Consider the following 17,278-nt stretch of genomic DNA (forward strand, 5'->3'; position numbering starts at 1 on the left):
AAATAAATAAAATAAAATAAAATCTGAGCTAATTAGTACACCATCCTTGCTGTTATGAATTAAAATCTACATAGCTATTTGGGCCACAAATAACCAATCTTGTTATTTTCAAAAGAGCAGGAAAGTTACAATAATCCTGGGACAAGTCCAACGACCATGATACTGGGGCTTTAGCACCCCAGGGCCTTTTTCCCCCTCTGGTGGTTGCTTCAGCTGGCTTCCAAACTTGGGACCCTAATCCACCAAAACATCTTAGCTCGTGTAGCTTTTCATGTGAAACGGCACAGGCTGTGCCATGCTGGCAAAACCATAGAATCAGAATAGAACTAAATGGCAACCTCCCTCAAGAGGCCCACATGTTCTTCCAGCCTCCTACCATGACAAGGAGAGCCGAGGAAGCTTCTCTCCCTGCTCATCAGTGAATATGTCAGAACATACCCAGCTCTTTGCTTAACCACATCTCACCTCAGCTGGTGCCAGGCTAGCAATTTTCACCAACAGCAGTGTTAATTTGATGAAGCAAACGAGGAATGTGCTCATCTGGGGATGAGCCACAGCTTAGTGGATCCTGGCATCCCCAATAGTTGTGTAGGCCGCTGACCCATTTCAATCACATTTGAAAAGGAGAAGAAATAGTTTCCAACCTAGCTGGACTCCTACGAGTTTTGTGGAGAGACGGGTAGCTCGAGAGAGACTGCAGATCACAGCACATTTAGTATCTCCTGCAGGAGGCATTTTACAATGGGATTTCCATGCAGAAAAGGGAATTAGGTGACAAAAAAGTACAGAAAACAAAAAACATAGCAAACCAGATTTCGTTAGCTCTGCTGCTCACAGAACAACTTGCATTTGTCTCTGGGCAATTATCAGGCCAATCGTGACATCTCCAACTAGCAGAAAGTTTTAAATGAAGATAGGGAGCGTGCAGAGGCTGTTCAATTACATGCTGTCCTACACGTACAATCACGCTCTACAACAATTTAGTGTACTAGAATATTTTTATTTTGCTGTCACATCAAAGAATCCAAAGGACAGCTTAGGTAGGGAAATCAATTGTGAAAGTGGGGAAGATAATTGTCTTCCAAAGCAGCTGAAAGAGAAAAGTACCATATTTTATACAGCTAATATTGACATGATGAGTTAGTATTATCATTATATATATTTTTTTTTCTGGCAAGTAGAATCACAGATTACACCATAAAGCAAGTTCTGATTCAAACAGCTTTCCTACTTTTAGGTCTAAAGGCATTAGTTATTTCCAAAAATATGACAAAAAATAAGGAATGCTCTAAGTTCAACCTCTTCTTTTGTGGTTGCTGTTAGAGGTCACTGGAAGTTTGTAAGAGTGCTACTCTGTGAATTGCCAGCCTGTTCTGCAGCATGCTTCTTGGCTTGCCACAGGGCACACGCTCCTCTGTCACCTCTCCTAACATGAGGGAGAGGAAAGCCAGATGCAATCAAGAGCAACATCCACACATGAGCTTTGGCGGACATATCGTTTAGAACAAATTTACATGTTGAATCTATATGGAGCCTGTCCAAATGCCCTGAAGCAAGAAATGTCATTTATATTCATACCCGAGAAAGGAAGGGAAAATTATTCCAAGAGAATTGCAGCCTGCTAAGCATGAAAGAATGCCAGGCTTTTAGTCAAAATCTGCATTGCTTTACATAGGCACAAGGAAGGTATTGTTCCCCTTTGGAAAGCCAATTAGTTCTATACGGATGCTGTTTGTCATCATCCTTAGTTTTCAGGATGATGCACATCCACAGCATAATAACACTTTACTGTAGAATAAGCAGCTTTTAATGATATGCTGCATGGCACGGAAGGAGGAAGAACAATCAGTATGCTCTTGGATTTTTCTCACTGCATCCCTGAGCTGTGGCATTTGTATTTATGGTCTGCTTTGGACTATCAGGTGGTTCTTCTGGTTGGTGGATCAACCAGTTCTCCCTGCCTGCTCGTGGCTGTGGCACAGTGTCCTCAGGAGACCTGAGGCAGAGCCAGGCCACGCAATTCCACTTTCCTTTGAACCAGCCCTGGTCTCAGCAGAGATCTCTTTACGTGTTTTTCAGAGATGAACTCACCAGATCTGTTCTTTCAGCCTGTATCATTCCTGATTTGCCTGAAAGACATGTGTCTTTCCTTCCTCTACGGTATGTTGTTTGCCTGCAGAGCCCTGAATAACTGAGAGTGAGAGCTGAGAGAATGAAATTGTCCAAATAATGCTTTACTCAGCTGAGAGTTTACGGGTTGGGCTTTGTCTCACAGAAGAACACAGAGAAACAGACGCTGAGATCAGCCCTACTCTGCCTGGCACCTCCTGAGGCGCAGAGATGTCTGTGGACCATGTATGTGGCTTCCTGACATCCAGAGTGATGTTCTGAATCAGTGGGACACAGGGGAACAGGCCTACATTTGTGTGCGAGACTAGGACAGATAGGGACTTGATTTGTTAGACTGCTTTTACCATCTTGTGTTAAATCCATCCTTAGACCCCGCAAAACCACGTCAGCTGTTCTGTCACTTCTAACTCCTTGCTTTCGAGGAGCACCCAAGGTAACCCATACGCCAGAAGCAAGCCACGTTGGCGTTGCTGTCCCTGGAGTGTATAGGTTACCCTCAGAGTCAAGAAGCTCTACTTGATGGGATTTAGGAGACTTGCTCGTTTCAGTCATTAACACAGAAACATAGCAAACCCCATTAAGCAATCAAAACAAACCCTAGAAAACAAATGACCAGTAATGTGAAAATTCAATTGTTCAGTTCTACAGTCAAGAATCTACCATAGCTTATACATGCAAGGGAAATCAAAAGACTTGGTGTTCTCTACTTAGTCATTTCCTACATTGCCACGTGCCAATGAGATTAAAGAGCAATTTTGGCCTTTGCTGGGATGTCTCAGTAACACTATCCTTCCTGTTTTCCTTCCTTCCAGAGAGCAGGCACTGACCTGCAGGCATGACAAGCCAGGCTGGGAAAGCAAAGGCATCTTTTCTTCCAAACACACTGCTTCTCCTCCATAGCATGACGGATCAGTAAGTGCCAAAACGCAGCAGAGAGAAAAGGGGGCAAGGGAGGCAATGCAAGAGATGTGGGCAGGAACATTGCTGATTTCAAAGCAATTAGCCACACTTTGAAATATAGCATTAATATACCTGATGGCAAGGAAATACATAAGCACTTCTTTGCGCAATTGGCTTTTCAAAAAATGTTTTCTCCTCACTTCTGAGACTCAGCTACTGAGCACTTCAAGAGAAAAAAAGTGCATCTGTAAAACCTTGCATATGTCAGGAAGAAGCAGCTGCTGGTTTTCATGCATTGTGTAGTTTCTGTGCCTCCATCCCTGCTTTCCTTCCCCCGTGAAAATAAAACGGAAAAGAATAATCAAACCGGGGCAAAAGCATTGTATTTGAAGCCAGCATGAATCCAAGGTATAGTCTGCTCTGTGTGTAAAAATTAAAGAAATGCCCAGCCAAAACAACTAACTGACCAGATCTGGCCCCAGAGCTTTTAGTATTCATGAAAAGATTTCCATTAATCTCAACTACAAGTTGCAGAGAGATGGAGCCTCCTGGGTTCCTGCACTGCAGGACCTTTCTTCTGCTACATGCTAACTCATCAACTGTGATCTGCCAAACAGAAAATCAGTTTGTTACTGGGTTTATGCATCAGGATCTGTATTCTTGCAGGCTTTAGATGAGATCCAGGGCCATGCTGTCTCATAGTCTCAACAGAGGAGGCACAGCACAAGGAAGTGGGAAGAAATCATGACTAAAGGGCATTTCTTTGTTCCCCCAGCCCCGCCAGTTCTCTTAGCATAAAATGCCAAAACGACACACTTCCACAGGCCAGAAGCTGTGGGAGCTGGTAAGCTAGGCTTATATTTGCTCAGAGAAGTCAAGCCACTGGCGCTCTCCTTAGTCCAGGGTTTGTGCTCTGTGGGAGCTGCTGGTTACCCTGCTGCCAATTAATCATTTACCAGGATCTTTCTACAGGGATACTAAGCTGGTAAATTAGGCCCCAAGGGGAGCAAAATATCCTTTTTTTTTCCCAGGTCTGTAATTAATCTAATCTTTCCCATAAACGCAGCCTCTCTTTTGAGTCTTTCGTTCCCTATCCCCTACTCTTCCATTCTCCCCTGACTCCAGGCCTTTGCCCCTCTGGTTTATTTTAAACCTCGCTGATGCAGAATATCAGTCAGAAGGAGAGATGTCTGCCTGGGGAAAAGAGCCAAAGAGGACATTTTTGTATCTTTTATGGGGACTGATGAGTAGAAAGGAGAGTCGATAGTGACTCCTCCACCAATGCTCATTTTTTCTTCCTGTCAGGAAAACAGACATTAAGAAATAAACATCATAATCTGAATCCTTGACCTGTCTAAACCTTCCTCCTAACACTTCAAAACCTGTCTTTGAAGTGAGAGTCAAGAGCAGAGTCAAACAACGTCCTGTTATTATCCATCAATAAAAACTTGCCCCTGGTAAATTTTGGTTCTTTCGTGTTTTTGTATATATTCTGGGTAGATACATATGAACAGAAGTTTCTTGAGATCAGGAAACAGGGCACCAACATGCAACAAAACCGCTGCTTTGTCCAAACTGCTTTCTGTGGGAAAAAGAAACTGGCTACCAGAGCTACTTCTAAGCAACCAGAATGTCACGAGATTCAGAAATGCTTGTCTGGGGAAAATATGCATCCCAAGCACAGCTGAATAGGACATGTCCAGATGTCATCCTTTTTCCATTCCGGGGAAGGGGGAAAGGTTTCCTACAACAACATATTTTCCCTCTGCCTCAGGAAAAGCTGGATTAACAAATAAGCATCACAATATGAATCTCTGCCCTGCCTCCATCTGTTAAGCCACTCCAAGACTCCAGGGAGAGTCTTCACACAAATAACACTACATATAAATTTTAGGCTGATCTTCATTTCTTCCTCAGAACCATGAAATAAAGAACAGATAAGTCCATCCTCCCAGGGTGAAAGACACCCTGAACTGTTACATTTGCCTAAGTTCCTGCGCTGGAAGCTGCTAGTATACAAATGGACCTTATTGAGCACCGGTCAGATTTTTTATTGATCAGCTCATCCTTTCTCATTAGCGGATGAAGGAAATGCCAGTCAGTTCCTTCTCGTACCAGAGGAGCAAAGAGGTTATCCAGAAGCATGGTCTCCGCTGCAACATGGTTAACAGCATGCAAGACAGACAGCATGAATGAGACCCAAGGCTGAGTCATAAAGCTTCCCTAAGGAAACTTCTCTCCAACCTCACCTGAGAAAGGGTTCCTTTTAATCTCCATTCTCCTAGCTATGTTTTCTGTAGAACTTCCATAATGGACTAAGATTTTGGATAGTTAGGAGTAGACATTACAGACAAAGGACAGGAGGGTGATGAGTGATAATAAGCAGATACCAGCCCACTGGTCTTTGGAAATGAAACAGCCAACTGCAACTGGAGGAAAAGCTAGGAGGAAATTGTCCTTAGAAAGTAAACTATGCCTTGGCAAGGCTGTAGGTTGCTATTTCAAGAGCAGGAAAGGACAGTTTTTGGAATAAAGTTATCCACGTAAATGAGTTATGGGTAACATTTCAGCAGATTATGTAAAATAACCTACAAGTCTGAGCCGACAGCAGCAGTACAATACCTTTCTCTTCCCTCTGAGATCAATACCTCTTGGACTCCCCAGCCATTTCTTGTATTAGCAATATTTACTTTCTTTAAATCTGTGTGCTAATCTTTAATTTCCCTATTAGCACTCTGTTGTTGTTGTTGCTACTAAAATTGTTTGCTAGTTCACATCAGTTTCAGCTGACTTTCGAAGTGTCCCTTTCCATCCTGCATTTTCTACCTTTTCTGCGACCTCACCTCTATAGTCCACTGTATATCCATCAGTCTTTTGAAACTTGCCTACTGTTCATTTATGAATATACTTCATATACTTCATATACTTCATATGAATCTACTTCATATACTACCCAACAAGCTCTCATAACAATTTTCAGTATTTTGGAACTTATAAAATCCTTTCCAGTGACTTGAGATCTGTGCTTTCTATACATTTCTTCAGGTGTCTTTCCAAGTCTTTAGCTTTGCACACAAAAATGATCAGCACTATTATAAATTAATTGTATTAGAGAAAGCTCACTAAATTCCTATGCACCGTGGGTACTCTGATCGTGCATGGGGTAACTCCAACCAAGCAGAACTTCCTAGCAAATCTGTCTGCTTTGGACACGTGGACTCCTTAGGCTATCGGCTCCTTTAGCTATCTGCACATTAACTCATTACGCCTTATTGGAGAGGAAGTAGGACTCAGTTCTGCTGACCTGCAGCTTCCAGAGTAGCAATAGCAAAAGATCAACAGCTGAGTGTTTGGGACTTGTGACCAAGCGTCTCCTACTTGTGCTACTTATTTGATTGCTAAATAAAACACTCACCAGTCATGTCAGTGGGCTTGTGCCACACACTGGATGCTGTCTACCCCGGAGGTAGCCAGTACTTGCTTTTTTCAACCTTTGCAGACCAGGATTCATCCTGACCCCACCAGCCACTTTAGCACTGGAAACACCCCCGATGGTTTCTGCAAACACGCAGACAATCCGTCACTGCCACAGTCATGGTGAGGAGTCCTGTTGGCTTGAGTCCACTCTCCTCCCAAGCAGAGTGGACCCCTGAGGACTCCTTTTCCTCTCCATCACTTCACGTTTATTATTTACCCTTGTTCCCTCATCTTGTGTTTTATGAACCCAAGTACTTTCCCCCTCCCCATCTGCACCCTGGGTTTCTCTACATCCTGCTTGTAACCTCAGTACCAAGTAGGATGCTGTGTAACACGCAGGAACTTGTTTGTCATGTATTGGCTTGGCACACAATGCTCCACCTGCTATTTTTATACTTCTTAACTGCATGTCTTGCCACTGGCATTCTGAACAGCTTTTAAGTCTTTTTCTGTGTCCTGCTGAGAACTATTACTGTCCATCAATAACCTCTGCTACTGGGTCCTCACTCTCTGCTTCTCCTCCCATCAGTCCCTCTTACCCGCAGGGGACCCAGGCCAACATCCCTAAGTTCACATTTCTCCCCAGCATCCCAAATCTCTCTTTCCATCCATTTGGTAACATTTTCCCTTCTGGGATGCCAAAGTCCCTCCCTGCCCCCAACACCATCTCACCTACCGATTACTTAAAAATCATGCGTTACTTCTGTCACCATTTCCATATAAAAGTATACACAGTTTTTGTGACAAAGCTGTCATGGCAACTTGAAGTTTGTCAGGTCTTCACATTATACATAATCTGCAAAACTGCACATTATTAGACATGTTCTGATGCTCCCAATTACTTACAAATTATTCCATTGCCAGACCCCACTGCTATATTCAGTCAACATTTGTCATCCTGAAGAAGACTTCCAGATTAAGTTACTATTGCTTCAGGGTATTGAGGAGGGAGGGTGCTGTTCTGTCATGCCTGGAGCAGAATTAGAGGAGATCAAAGTCTAATACTTCTCTGGCTCAGCTGGTGGATGGACTTAAGAGCTGCAGTAGGATGGGCTGCTAGGGAATGTGATTACTTCTGCATGCATCTACTGCGCCTTAAAAACACGATACAACAGCTGTTGTCATCTGTTTCCGAGCACGTTCTGCATTAATACTCACACTTTGGTCAACTAGCATCAAGTGAACGTATGCTGATAGACCTAGACACAAACTGCGTAATCCATCACATTATGCTGAAACTCCAGGAGGTACTTAACGGCCCTAACTCTCCTGCCTGAATCCCACAGAACTGCTGTGTCTGGCTGGCAGAGCCAGACATTTCATACACATCTGTGCCGCTGCAATGACATTTCATTCACTAATTTCATTTCCTATTTCTTTTGACTTGCGAACACCTATTCTGAGTCTGGCTCAGCCTGCAGTTTGTGGCAGATGGATTCTCCTTATTTTTTATTAGGCAATGAGGGCTAGGTGTGGGGAGGCCATTTTATTTCCTTTCTGATCTTAACTTTAAATGTAGTTGCATGCAAGTATTTTTCCATCTGTTACCTGATCTTCTTCCTCAGAGGATCCAGAAATTACTGGAACTATTTCACCTTGCAAAAAAACCCTCTTGCTTTAAGAAAGAGTACGGAGACTGCTAAGGTTTTTTCCCTGTGGAAATTGAAAAGATTTAATCAGGTAAAATACATTGACTGGTTTCTAATTTTTAAAATCCCATTTTTAGACTCCCAAGAAACTTTTTTGTACTTTCCAAAACTGTCTTAATAAATCAATAAATAATTACTGATCCAGTTACCAAGAATTAAAGTAATAAATTGCTTAATAAATAATAAAGTATTACACGAACTTGCTTTTTCTTTTCTCCCTCTATATGCAGAGTGACTTCTGGGGTATTTATTTCTTCAATGACAAGTTACATTTCCTTTGCATTCTCTGAACAGCTTTAAACATTTTATTTTATATTTGATCCCACTAGGGCATCCTGAGACAAAAACCTGAGACCAAGGTTTAAAAAGTGTGTGTTTCTCACCGTGTCTGGAGAGAGATCAGGCAGAATTGCATACATTGCCTCCCCTCTGACAATCATTCTCCACATCGCTCAGCAGCATTCCAAGGTCCTTTTCTGGCATTGCTGAGGAGAACATATTACAGTTTTCTCCATCATTTATCAGGAGCTGGTACTATTTCAGGGTATCTAAAGGATGTCCATTCTGATGTGCTTCAAATTGATTCTTACGTTAGTGGATGCAAGAGAGGCTATCGATAGATTATTTTAAAATTGGAATTATCTGTAATCCACTGCTCTAACCAAGTTAGAAATTCTGCTTTTCTCTGCACTTTGTGAAACAGACAAGGACACGCTCTGTGGCTTTGTGCCAGTGACAGTACTGTTCCTCCTCTAAATAAAACCTTTTTTCCCTCTCTGATTTTACCGGAGTAAGCAAGAGAATAACGACAGGAGCTCTGGCTCACTACCTAAGGAGATATCTCTTGACAAACATCCATTTCCCAGGTGAATGACTTTATATTCTACCACTTCTATCTTGCAGTAGCCTCTATGAACTTTCCATCTTCCACATGCTCTCCAGTAGCTACCAAATTACCCACCTGCTTCTTTGATGTGTCACAGTATTTCTCAGCTTTTTTCAGCCAGGGCATCAGATGCTGCAGTGTGCATCAGCTTTCAATTCTGTGATCTTCTGCTCAAGTTTTTGATTTTCACCTTCATCTGTTTCTTAATCTGTATGTTGAATTTTTCACATCCTCTTTCAAGGCCTCATTTTGCTCTGCTATAGCAGTAGTTAGTATATGTCAAACCCTGAGCAACTGCAGCTGTGCTCTATTCTTGTCAATATTCTGTTAAAAACAAACAAAAAAAAAGATTTAGAAATTTCCAGCACCTGCTTCAAACACATTCTGATCCATTTGTATACCACTCCTTTTGAGGGATTCAAAGCCAGGTGCCGCTAAATAATTACCTGTGCATCTTCCCTGAATACCTGGTGTCCCATATCTCTTACCTACTGCTCCCAGTAATTCTAATCCATGTTTTCAAGATTGGTAACAGCCTAATCTGCAAACTGGCTGCAAATAACTTTGTGCTTATCCCTCTGGGATCATCAGCTTCTTGACCTCCTTGAATCTTCATATGCTAACTTTATAAACTCTCAAAATCCCTTCCTATTTCTGGAATACTAACTTCTAACTTTAACTCATTTTATGTCACTGTAGTTCCCTTTAGTTTTGGTCGATTGTGATACCTTGAACCGCACAAGCTTTTCTACCAAAATATATTAGTAGTATTTTCCATTGTAAGTAGTTCTCACTCAGTGGCCAAAGTTAGCCTCTGTACTTTCACTGTACACCATTTCCTCTCACTTGTTACAGTTGTGTTCAGATTTATTGATTTTTGTACTTAAATGGTCTCTCTATTGCATTGCCCAGTGGCCTGTGAAGTCTCCCCCAGCAAAGAAGGATTTCCAGCTGTTTGCAACTGTTGTAAAGAGCCACTAACAAAAAGATTCCAAGAGTCCAGCACTGTCTGGAAAAGAAACACTTGTCTCAAGTAAAGAGACTTCTCCCAGGAAGTAAACCACAGGCAATACACTATGGTCAATGGAAAAGCAGAGTGCTTCATCTATAGTTTAGCAGAAGTTGACTAACCCTCTAAGGATCTGCTAAATTCAGCCTGAGGTCATCATGACACTGGGAAGGTACCTTCTGAACTTGTTCCTGATGAGTGAGAATGGATGGATGGATGGATGGATGGATGGATGGATGCTACTTGATGGGGAAGGTCTCCTCACAGACAATGACATAGGCAAAGCAGAGACGTTTAATGCCTTCTTCACCTCTGTCTTCAACACTGATGATGGGCACCCAGGGTGCCCTGAGCTGGAGGACCATGACGGCGGGAATGACAAACTCCCAACCGCCCCTGAACATGTGCAGGATTTGCTGCTCCACCCGGATCCATACAAGTCCATGGGTCCGGATGGGATTCATCCTAGGGTGCTTAAAGAGCTGGCTGACGTCATCGCGGGACCTCTCTCAATTATTTTTCAACAATCTTGGGAATCTGGAGAGGTCCCAGTGGACTGGAAGCTGGCAAATGTTGTGCCAATTTTCAAGAAGGGTAAGAAAGAAGACCCTAGCAATTACAGGCCTGTCAGTCTCACATCAGTGCCTGGTAAAATTATGGAGAGGATGATCCTTGAGGTTATTGAAGCGCACCTGGGGGACAATTCAGTCATTGGTCCCAGCCAACATGGGTTCATGAGGGGTAGGTCCTGCCTAACAAATTTGATTTCCTCTTATGATAAGATCACCCATCTAGTCGATCAAGGGAAATGTGATCTTTTTGGACTTCAGCAAAGCTTTTGACACTGTTTCCCATAGGATCCTACTGGACAAGATGTCCAGCATACAACTTAACAAAAACATCATACGATGGGTGAGCAATTGGCTGACGGGCAGGGCTCAAAAGGTTGTGGTAAATGGGGCCACATCTGGCTGGCGGATGGTCACTAGTGGGGTCCCTCAAGGCTCCATTTTAGGGTCAGTCCTCTTCAATGTTTTTATAAATGATTTGGATGTAGGACTAGAAGGTGTTTTGAGCAAATTTGCCAACGACACCAAACTTGAAGGAGTTGTGGACTCAGATGAGGGTGGAAAGGCCTTGCAGAGAGATCTGGACAGATTGGAGAGCTGGGCGAACACCAACCACATGAAGTTTAACAAAAGCAAGTGCCGGGTCCTGCACCTGGGATGGGGCAACCCTGGCTATACATACAGACTGGGTGATGAGATGCTGGAGAGCAGCCCCGCAGAGAGGGATCTGGGGGTTGTGGTTGACAGCAAGTTGCATATGAGCCAGCAGCGTGCCCTGGCAGCCAGGAGGGCCAACCGTAACCTGGGATGCATCAAGCACAGCATCGCTAGTCTGTTGAGGGAAGCGACTGTTCCACTCTACTCTGCGCTGGTGAGGCCTCACATCGAGTACTGTGTGCACTTCTGGGCACCACATTACAAAAAGGACATTAAACTGTTGGAGAGTGTCCAGAGAAGGGCGACGAAGATGGTGAAGGGCCTAGAGGGCCCTTGAGGAGCGGCTGAGGTCACTTGGCCTGTTCAGCCTGGAGAAGAGGAGGCAGAGGGGGGACCTCATCGCAGTCTACAACTTCCTCGTGAGGGGGAGTGGAGGGGCAGGTGACCTATTCTCCTGGTTATCACCAGTGATAGGACCCGCGGGAACGGTGTTAAGCTGAGGCAGGGGAAGTTTAGGCTGGACATCAGGAAGAGGTTCTTCACCGAGAGGGTGGTTGCACACTGGAACAGGCTCCCCAGTGAAGTAGTCACTGCACCAACCCTGTCTGAATTTAAGAAGAGATTGGACAGTGCACTTAGTCACATGATCTAAACTTTTGGGTAGACCTGTGTGGTGCTAGGAGTTGGACTTGATGATCCTTATGGGTCCCTTCCAACTCGGGATATTCTATGGTTCTATGATTCTATGAAATGGCACGTAGGAATAAGCATGGAAGATAATAGGAAAAGCAAGTATCAAGAAGGCGGTGGAAAAGAATAGCGTGCTACTGAGAGGGAGCGTATCCTGTTGTGTCCCCTGAAAACTCCTTTTCCTCTGAACTCTATTTCTTTCCTCTCCCTCAGTTTATTATCCCTTCCGGCACTGGTGCTCCAGTTCTGCTCCCTGACTGATCCTGTCTCTGTTGTGACACTAACATTCTGCCTGCTGCTCTAAGCCCATCTTCTCTCTGAGATGTAAGGCCCTTTTCTCCTTTCCCTATATTACCTTAATTGCCTAAAAGACACTCTATCTCTCATCAGCACTTCCAAGCCCATTACATTTCTCATTCTTTCTTCAGGTCTTTCTCCTAAATAAAGGTCTTCCTTTGATAAACACAAATATGCCTCTTTCCAACCCAGACCAAGACATATACTCTTTCTCATTGTTGCCTGACCACTACTTTTATGCAAGCCACTCCAGTTTCAGTTTTTATGCCTTAAAATGACTTCGCCTTCTTCCATTTCTTGAGTACTTCATTTTCTTACCCAATCATCCCACTCATACTTCCCCTCCCACACACTTCCTCTCCTCTTCCAAACCCAGCCCATGATTCTCCTTCCTACGGGTCCCTTTCTCCCCTCTTCTCTGAGATCTGCCAGCTCTCAACAGTTTTTCTGCCAAATGTTTTTCTCTCTTCACCAAAACCCTAATTCTACCTGCAAATCTCATCTTGCTAGAGCTCACTGGGCCCTTGCTCAGTCACACTTAGCTTTCTTCAAGGTTTTTTGCTGGTATGAGGCCAGCCAGGACATTTATAGTAGCTCATATAAAGAAGCTTCCACTTCATAAATCTCAAAATGATGTTGACAAAGGCTTTTCAAAGGATAAGTGAGTCACTGTTTCTCTGGCACTATTTTATCCCTACCTGCTCTAGGACAGCTGGATCAGCTCATTTGACAAACATAAGAAACCACAGAGAGGATTTGCCTCAGTGGCACCAACAGCAAGCAGTAACGTACAACCAACAGATAAAGAAGATACTACAATAGTAATATCAGTTCAATATGGCATTTTGCAGCCCTTTTTCGTTTGTTCTAGAAACCCCATACATTCTAATAGCATTGAATGTTTCATGTGTTTTCATTTTCTCGATTTGTCTCTAAGCCCCTCCTGCCAAACTGTAAACTTTGCACTCCAACAAACCACATTAAATTGATTAATAAAAGATTATTCTGCTTAAATTTATATATTGCCACAACATTTTAAAAGGATCCTGCACAAATTTAGTCAACATACTCTGAATTTTATGGTAGGACAAAGATAACAAGCAAATAGACACCAGCAACTGGAGGCAGTAAGCCAGTATAAACTATAAAGGATGTTTGGAGGACTCTGTGTCTGTATTCAAAAGAAAAGGGATTCACAACTCAAAGAAAAGAAAAATCTGACTAAAATAATCCTAGTCCAGTGAATTAAAACACATTACTTCTTTATACTGACCTAATAGTATTCACTTATTTTTTCCATTCAACCTAGAGGTTAAATGCAGTTGTGCTGTGTGTGTGTACAAATACATGTATTACCTGTCTGAAGTGACAGAGCAGAATCTGGTGCCCACAGCACTTAACACTAGCAATTACTAGTCAGAAACAGGATGATTACTGAATTTGCATCCAAGCTGAAATAGGATCAATAATTTCAGACTTGCATACCGCAGGGGAAGCTTGCTAGACTGCAAGAAAAATGTCTTATGTGACTAGTGCAGAAAATTGAATTTGCCAATCCAGAGGTAAACTCAAGTAAACTCAAATCAAGGTAACAGGCCAGGAACAGGGCTACCAGACCTCTATTCTGACATTTCCTAGGGCCAAAATAGCACAATTCAGGAGGCAAGGGATATTTAGTAACCCTGGACACATCTCCTTTCCCAAGAAAAGTAACTTAGCACCATCTTGGGTTTACCTAGTTTTGGACAGTGCTCTTGCTGTTAACGATTTCTGGTCACACAGCGGTAATACCAGTGACAAGGATTGTTTCAAGGGGAAATTCATTCTCTTCCAATGTCTGCCACTGGAGGGTGCCTCTTCCCTGAGTCCCCGTCGTGTTTTTCTTTGACTCCTCTAATCTCTCCCCAGCCAGGAGCTCTTCCAGTTTCTCTGAAGCTCTGCTGATTCAGAGTAGCAATGCAGATGGAGGAACGTCTCCCTAGGGAGAAGAGCCAGCTCCCAGTTTGGAAACAGGGGTAATTTTCAGATGTCCTTCTTTTTCCCCCAGGACGAATGGGCATCCATTCTGACCCTTCCTCCTCCCTCTGAGAATATTGTGGCTTTTTTTTTTTTTTTTCTGTGTCAGAAAATAAACTTTAGTAAATAAATACAATCAATTTAATCCTTGTCTTGGATGAGTCTTCTTGCAAAACACAGCAAACTGCTGCCTCTCCAGGAGTGAAATCTATCATAAACTTGTATTTCGAGTAATACTCTAAATATTAATTCTACTATGGTTTGTTTTGTGTGTGTGTGTTGAAGCTTTTGTTATTGTTGTTGTTTATAAAAGGAGCAAAACACCCTTGAGATTTTGGAAGAAATATGACATCATTTTGTACATTTTTTTTTTCCCCAAACATCTTTTCCACAGACACCCACCCAAACATTAGACCTACCAATTAGAACAGTGTTAAAATTCAGCAATATCTGTTTGGAGAAAAATTATATTCAAAGTGCTGTTGCACATGAAGTTATAGCTGTCTTTCTTTCTTCTTCTTTTTTTTTCTTTTCTTTTTCTTTTTCCCCCATTTAGGTGATTCTCCAGCTTTCCTTCTTTCTTTCCCCCCCCACTGCCAAGGCAAGTTGTGCTCATAAATGAACATCCCAAAGATCCTAATGTGGGTCTCTGTGCTGAGTCTTGCTTCAAAACTAGGGACTCCTCCCATAAAAGATAATTACAGCTGAGGCTTCTTTTTTTACCCAACTCAAAACCACAAGTATGAGGAAATACAGGTATGCCAGCACCACTCCTCCATCTCATACATCTCCATGTAACACATCTGGAAGGTATTGAACAGATCCAGCCAAACCAAATCTACAAAGGCAATTTTTTTGTCACAGGTCCCAGAGGATTTGCTTTCTGCATAGTCTGAGCTTTGCATCAGTTACAGGCCTTGCCGGAGAGGAGAGGAGAGGAGAGGAGAGGAGAGGAGAGGAGAGGAGAGGAGAGGAGAGGAGAGGAGAGGAGAGGAGAGGAGAGGAGAGGAGAGGAGAGGAGAGGAGAGGAGAGGAGAGGAGAGGAGAGGAGAGGAGAGGGAAAAACGGAAGGGAAAGGGGAAAGGTGGAAGGGAGAAGGGAAAGGGAAAAGGAAAAAAAATCCCCTACAGCTACTTATGTTATCAACTCAGTCAAATGGCTTTGGGTTTCTAAGGGCTTGGAGAAAAGGGTCTTGGCATTGTATTAGTCAACGAGGAGTCAGAGGTGGCTCAGTGACTTGCCACCTCTCCCTTCAGCACTGAGCTGGACCCGGCTGAGGAAGAGGTGACGGACCTTTCCTTCAGCGCCTGAGCCCTCTGGTGGCTGCTGGACCTTTGCAGGAAAAAGGGTCTGGGGCACATCTTGCCCATGTCAGCCACAGAAGAAGAGCACAGCTGGACACAAAACCCTGGATGATATATATCTGCAGTGATGGGCCAGGAGGAAAGCACCTGGCAGATTGCAAGCTCTGCGAGCATTTTGAATGGAGGTAGAAGTCTGCAGGAGAGGAGTATACTTGATCTGGGAGCTGCAGGAGGGCAAGAAACTTAGAAATCCTTGATGCTACGGTCACTTTACAGAGTACAATGTATGGTTAAGAGGAAATATATCTTTAGTGACTTATAAATACATATGTCACCTATTTAAAATAATGCAAATTGCTAGGACTGAGCCAAATAGTTGCCCTGCTTTTTGATTTTGCTTGGTCTGGGTGACACAAGCAGGAACCATTTTTATGTCTCTTCCCTCTATCAAAATCTAGCTTCCTTTTCTCCTGATTTACCATTTTTTCCAGTCACTGGTGAACAGCAGGCTTGCATTTACAGAGGGGACAAAGGAGGTTTTAGGCACCTCCTCATTGCAGTCCCATTGCCTGGCCCCACACAACAGTGCTGGGAGTCCAGGCCCTCCAGAATATTTTGGTGACAACCAAATGGTGGTGAGTGATAGGCACAAGGAGTCAGAAAGAGGCTGTGATACCTCCTAAGAGCCAGGAAGCCTGAGTCCTCGTCAGCAGCCCTCCCACACCCTGCCCAGGCTCACTGCTGACTCCTGCTCTCCTCCCTCAGGTGGAGTATATCAGTGGTATACGAACAGTATATGAACAGTGGAGCTGCTGTTATACTTCAGGAATGGCAGCAACAGCAGGTGAACCGTTTCCCCTGGTCTAAACTCTTCAAAACCAAACTCCTCACTTACTCTGTAAGGTTTCCAGTTGCATAAACCTGGAGCACAATTGAAGTCAAAGCTGTGTAAAAATCCCACTGCCCAGCTCCATACTCAGCTCCTCACCAGGACCAAATGAAGGGGCATGTCTTAAAGCATCAGGAAAAGCCCATTACAGTGCTGAAGGGATCTTTGAATGAGTATCAGTGGTGATTAAGAGGGGACAAAACAAAGTTATGCCTTACCTGTGACAGTGCCTTTCATATCTGCCAGGCTGCAAGGAAGCATCCAGTTTTTCCAAATATTCCCATGCATTGGTTGCGGGCACATCTGGATGTCTCACACAGAACCTCCCAACCTCTACAAGCTTTTCGTCTGCAGGCAGTGGAAATATCCCAAACACACCAAGCCCCCATACCACACTGTGGGCCTAAGGGACAGACAGAATAATAGCACAATGGGGTCAAAATTCAGACTGCAGGCTAGCCCTCCCCCTGTTTTCCTGACAAAGGTGGTTGATGTATCTCAGGAAGTCCAGCTTTTGGTTCAGCTTTATTTTGGTCTCTCCTCTGTGACTTACATGAGGGTAAGACTTGCCTGTCTTTCTGTAGAGATCCCAATATTTTGGGGAAACTGTTGCTGATGGTTCAGATAGGTTCCTTGTCATGCACTACAGGGCGGACTGCACTTCCATTCAGGCTTGCAGGAAGTCAAGTACCAGTATTGTCTAAAACAGCCATCGTCTTTCCACTAACCAGTGAAATATACCTTCTTGACAGCACTTCCTCTGCAAGTCTTTCCATCTCTTGCCCACAAATCCTGCTAGAAAGAA

The 17,278-nt window shown here is 43.5% G+C and overlaps 1 long non-coding RNA gene across 1 annotated transcript; it reads right to left on the bottom strand.

Annotated features, from left to right (window-relative positions):
- Nucleotides 1-6,299: 6,299 nt before the first annotated feature.
- On the bottom strand, nucleotides 6,300-16,932 carry LOC106042873 (uncharacterized). The gene is made up of 3 exons (XR_010829325.1): nucleotides 16,692-16,932; nucleotides 9,118-9,366; nucleotides 6,300-8,641 (listed from the first exon to the last, which is right to left on the bottom strand). It is a non-coding gene; the product is annotated as an uncharacterized lncRNA (long non-coding RNA).
- Nucleotides 16,933-17,278: the final 346 nt, after the last annotated feature.

This window comes from Anser cygnoides, chromosome 2 (assembly GCF_040182565.1).
Source record: "Anser cygnoides isolate HZ-2024a breed goose chromosome 2, Taihu_goose_T2T_genome, whole genome shotgun sequence".
In the NCBI taxonomy this organism is placed as follows: domain Eukaryota; kingdom Metazoa; phylum Chordata; class Aves; order Anseriformes; family Anatidae; genus Anser; species Anser cygnoides.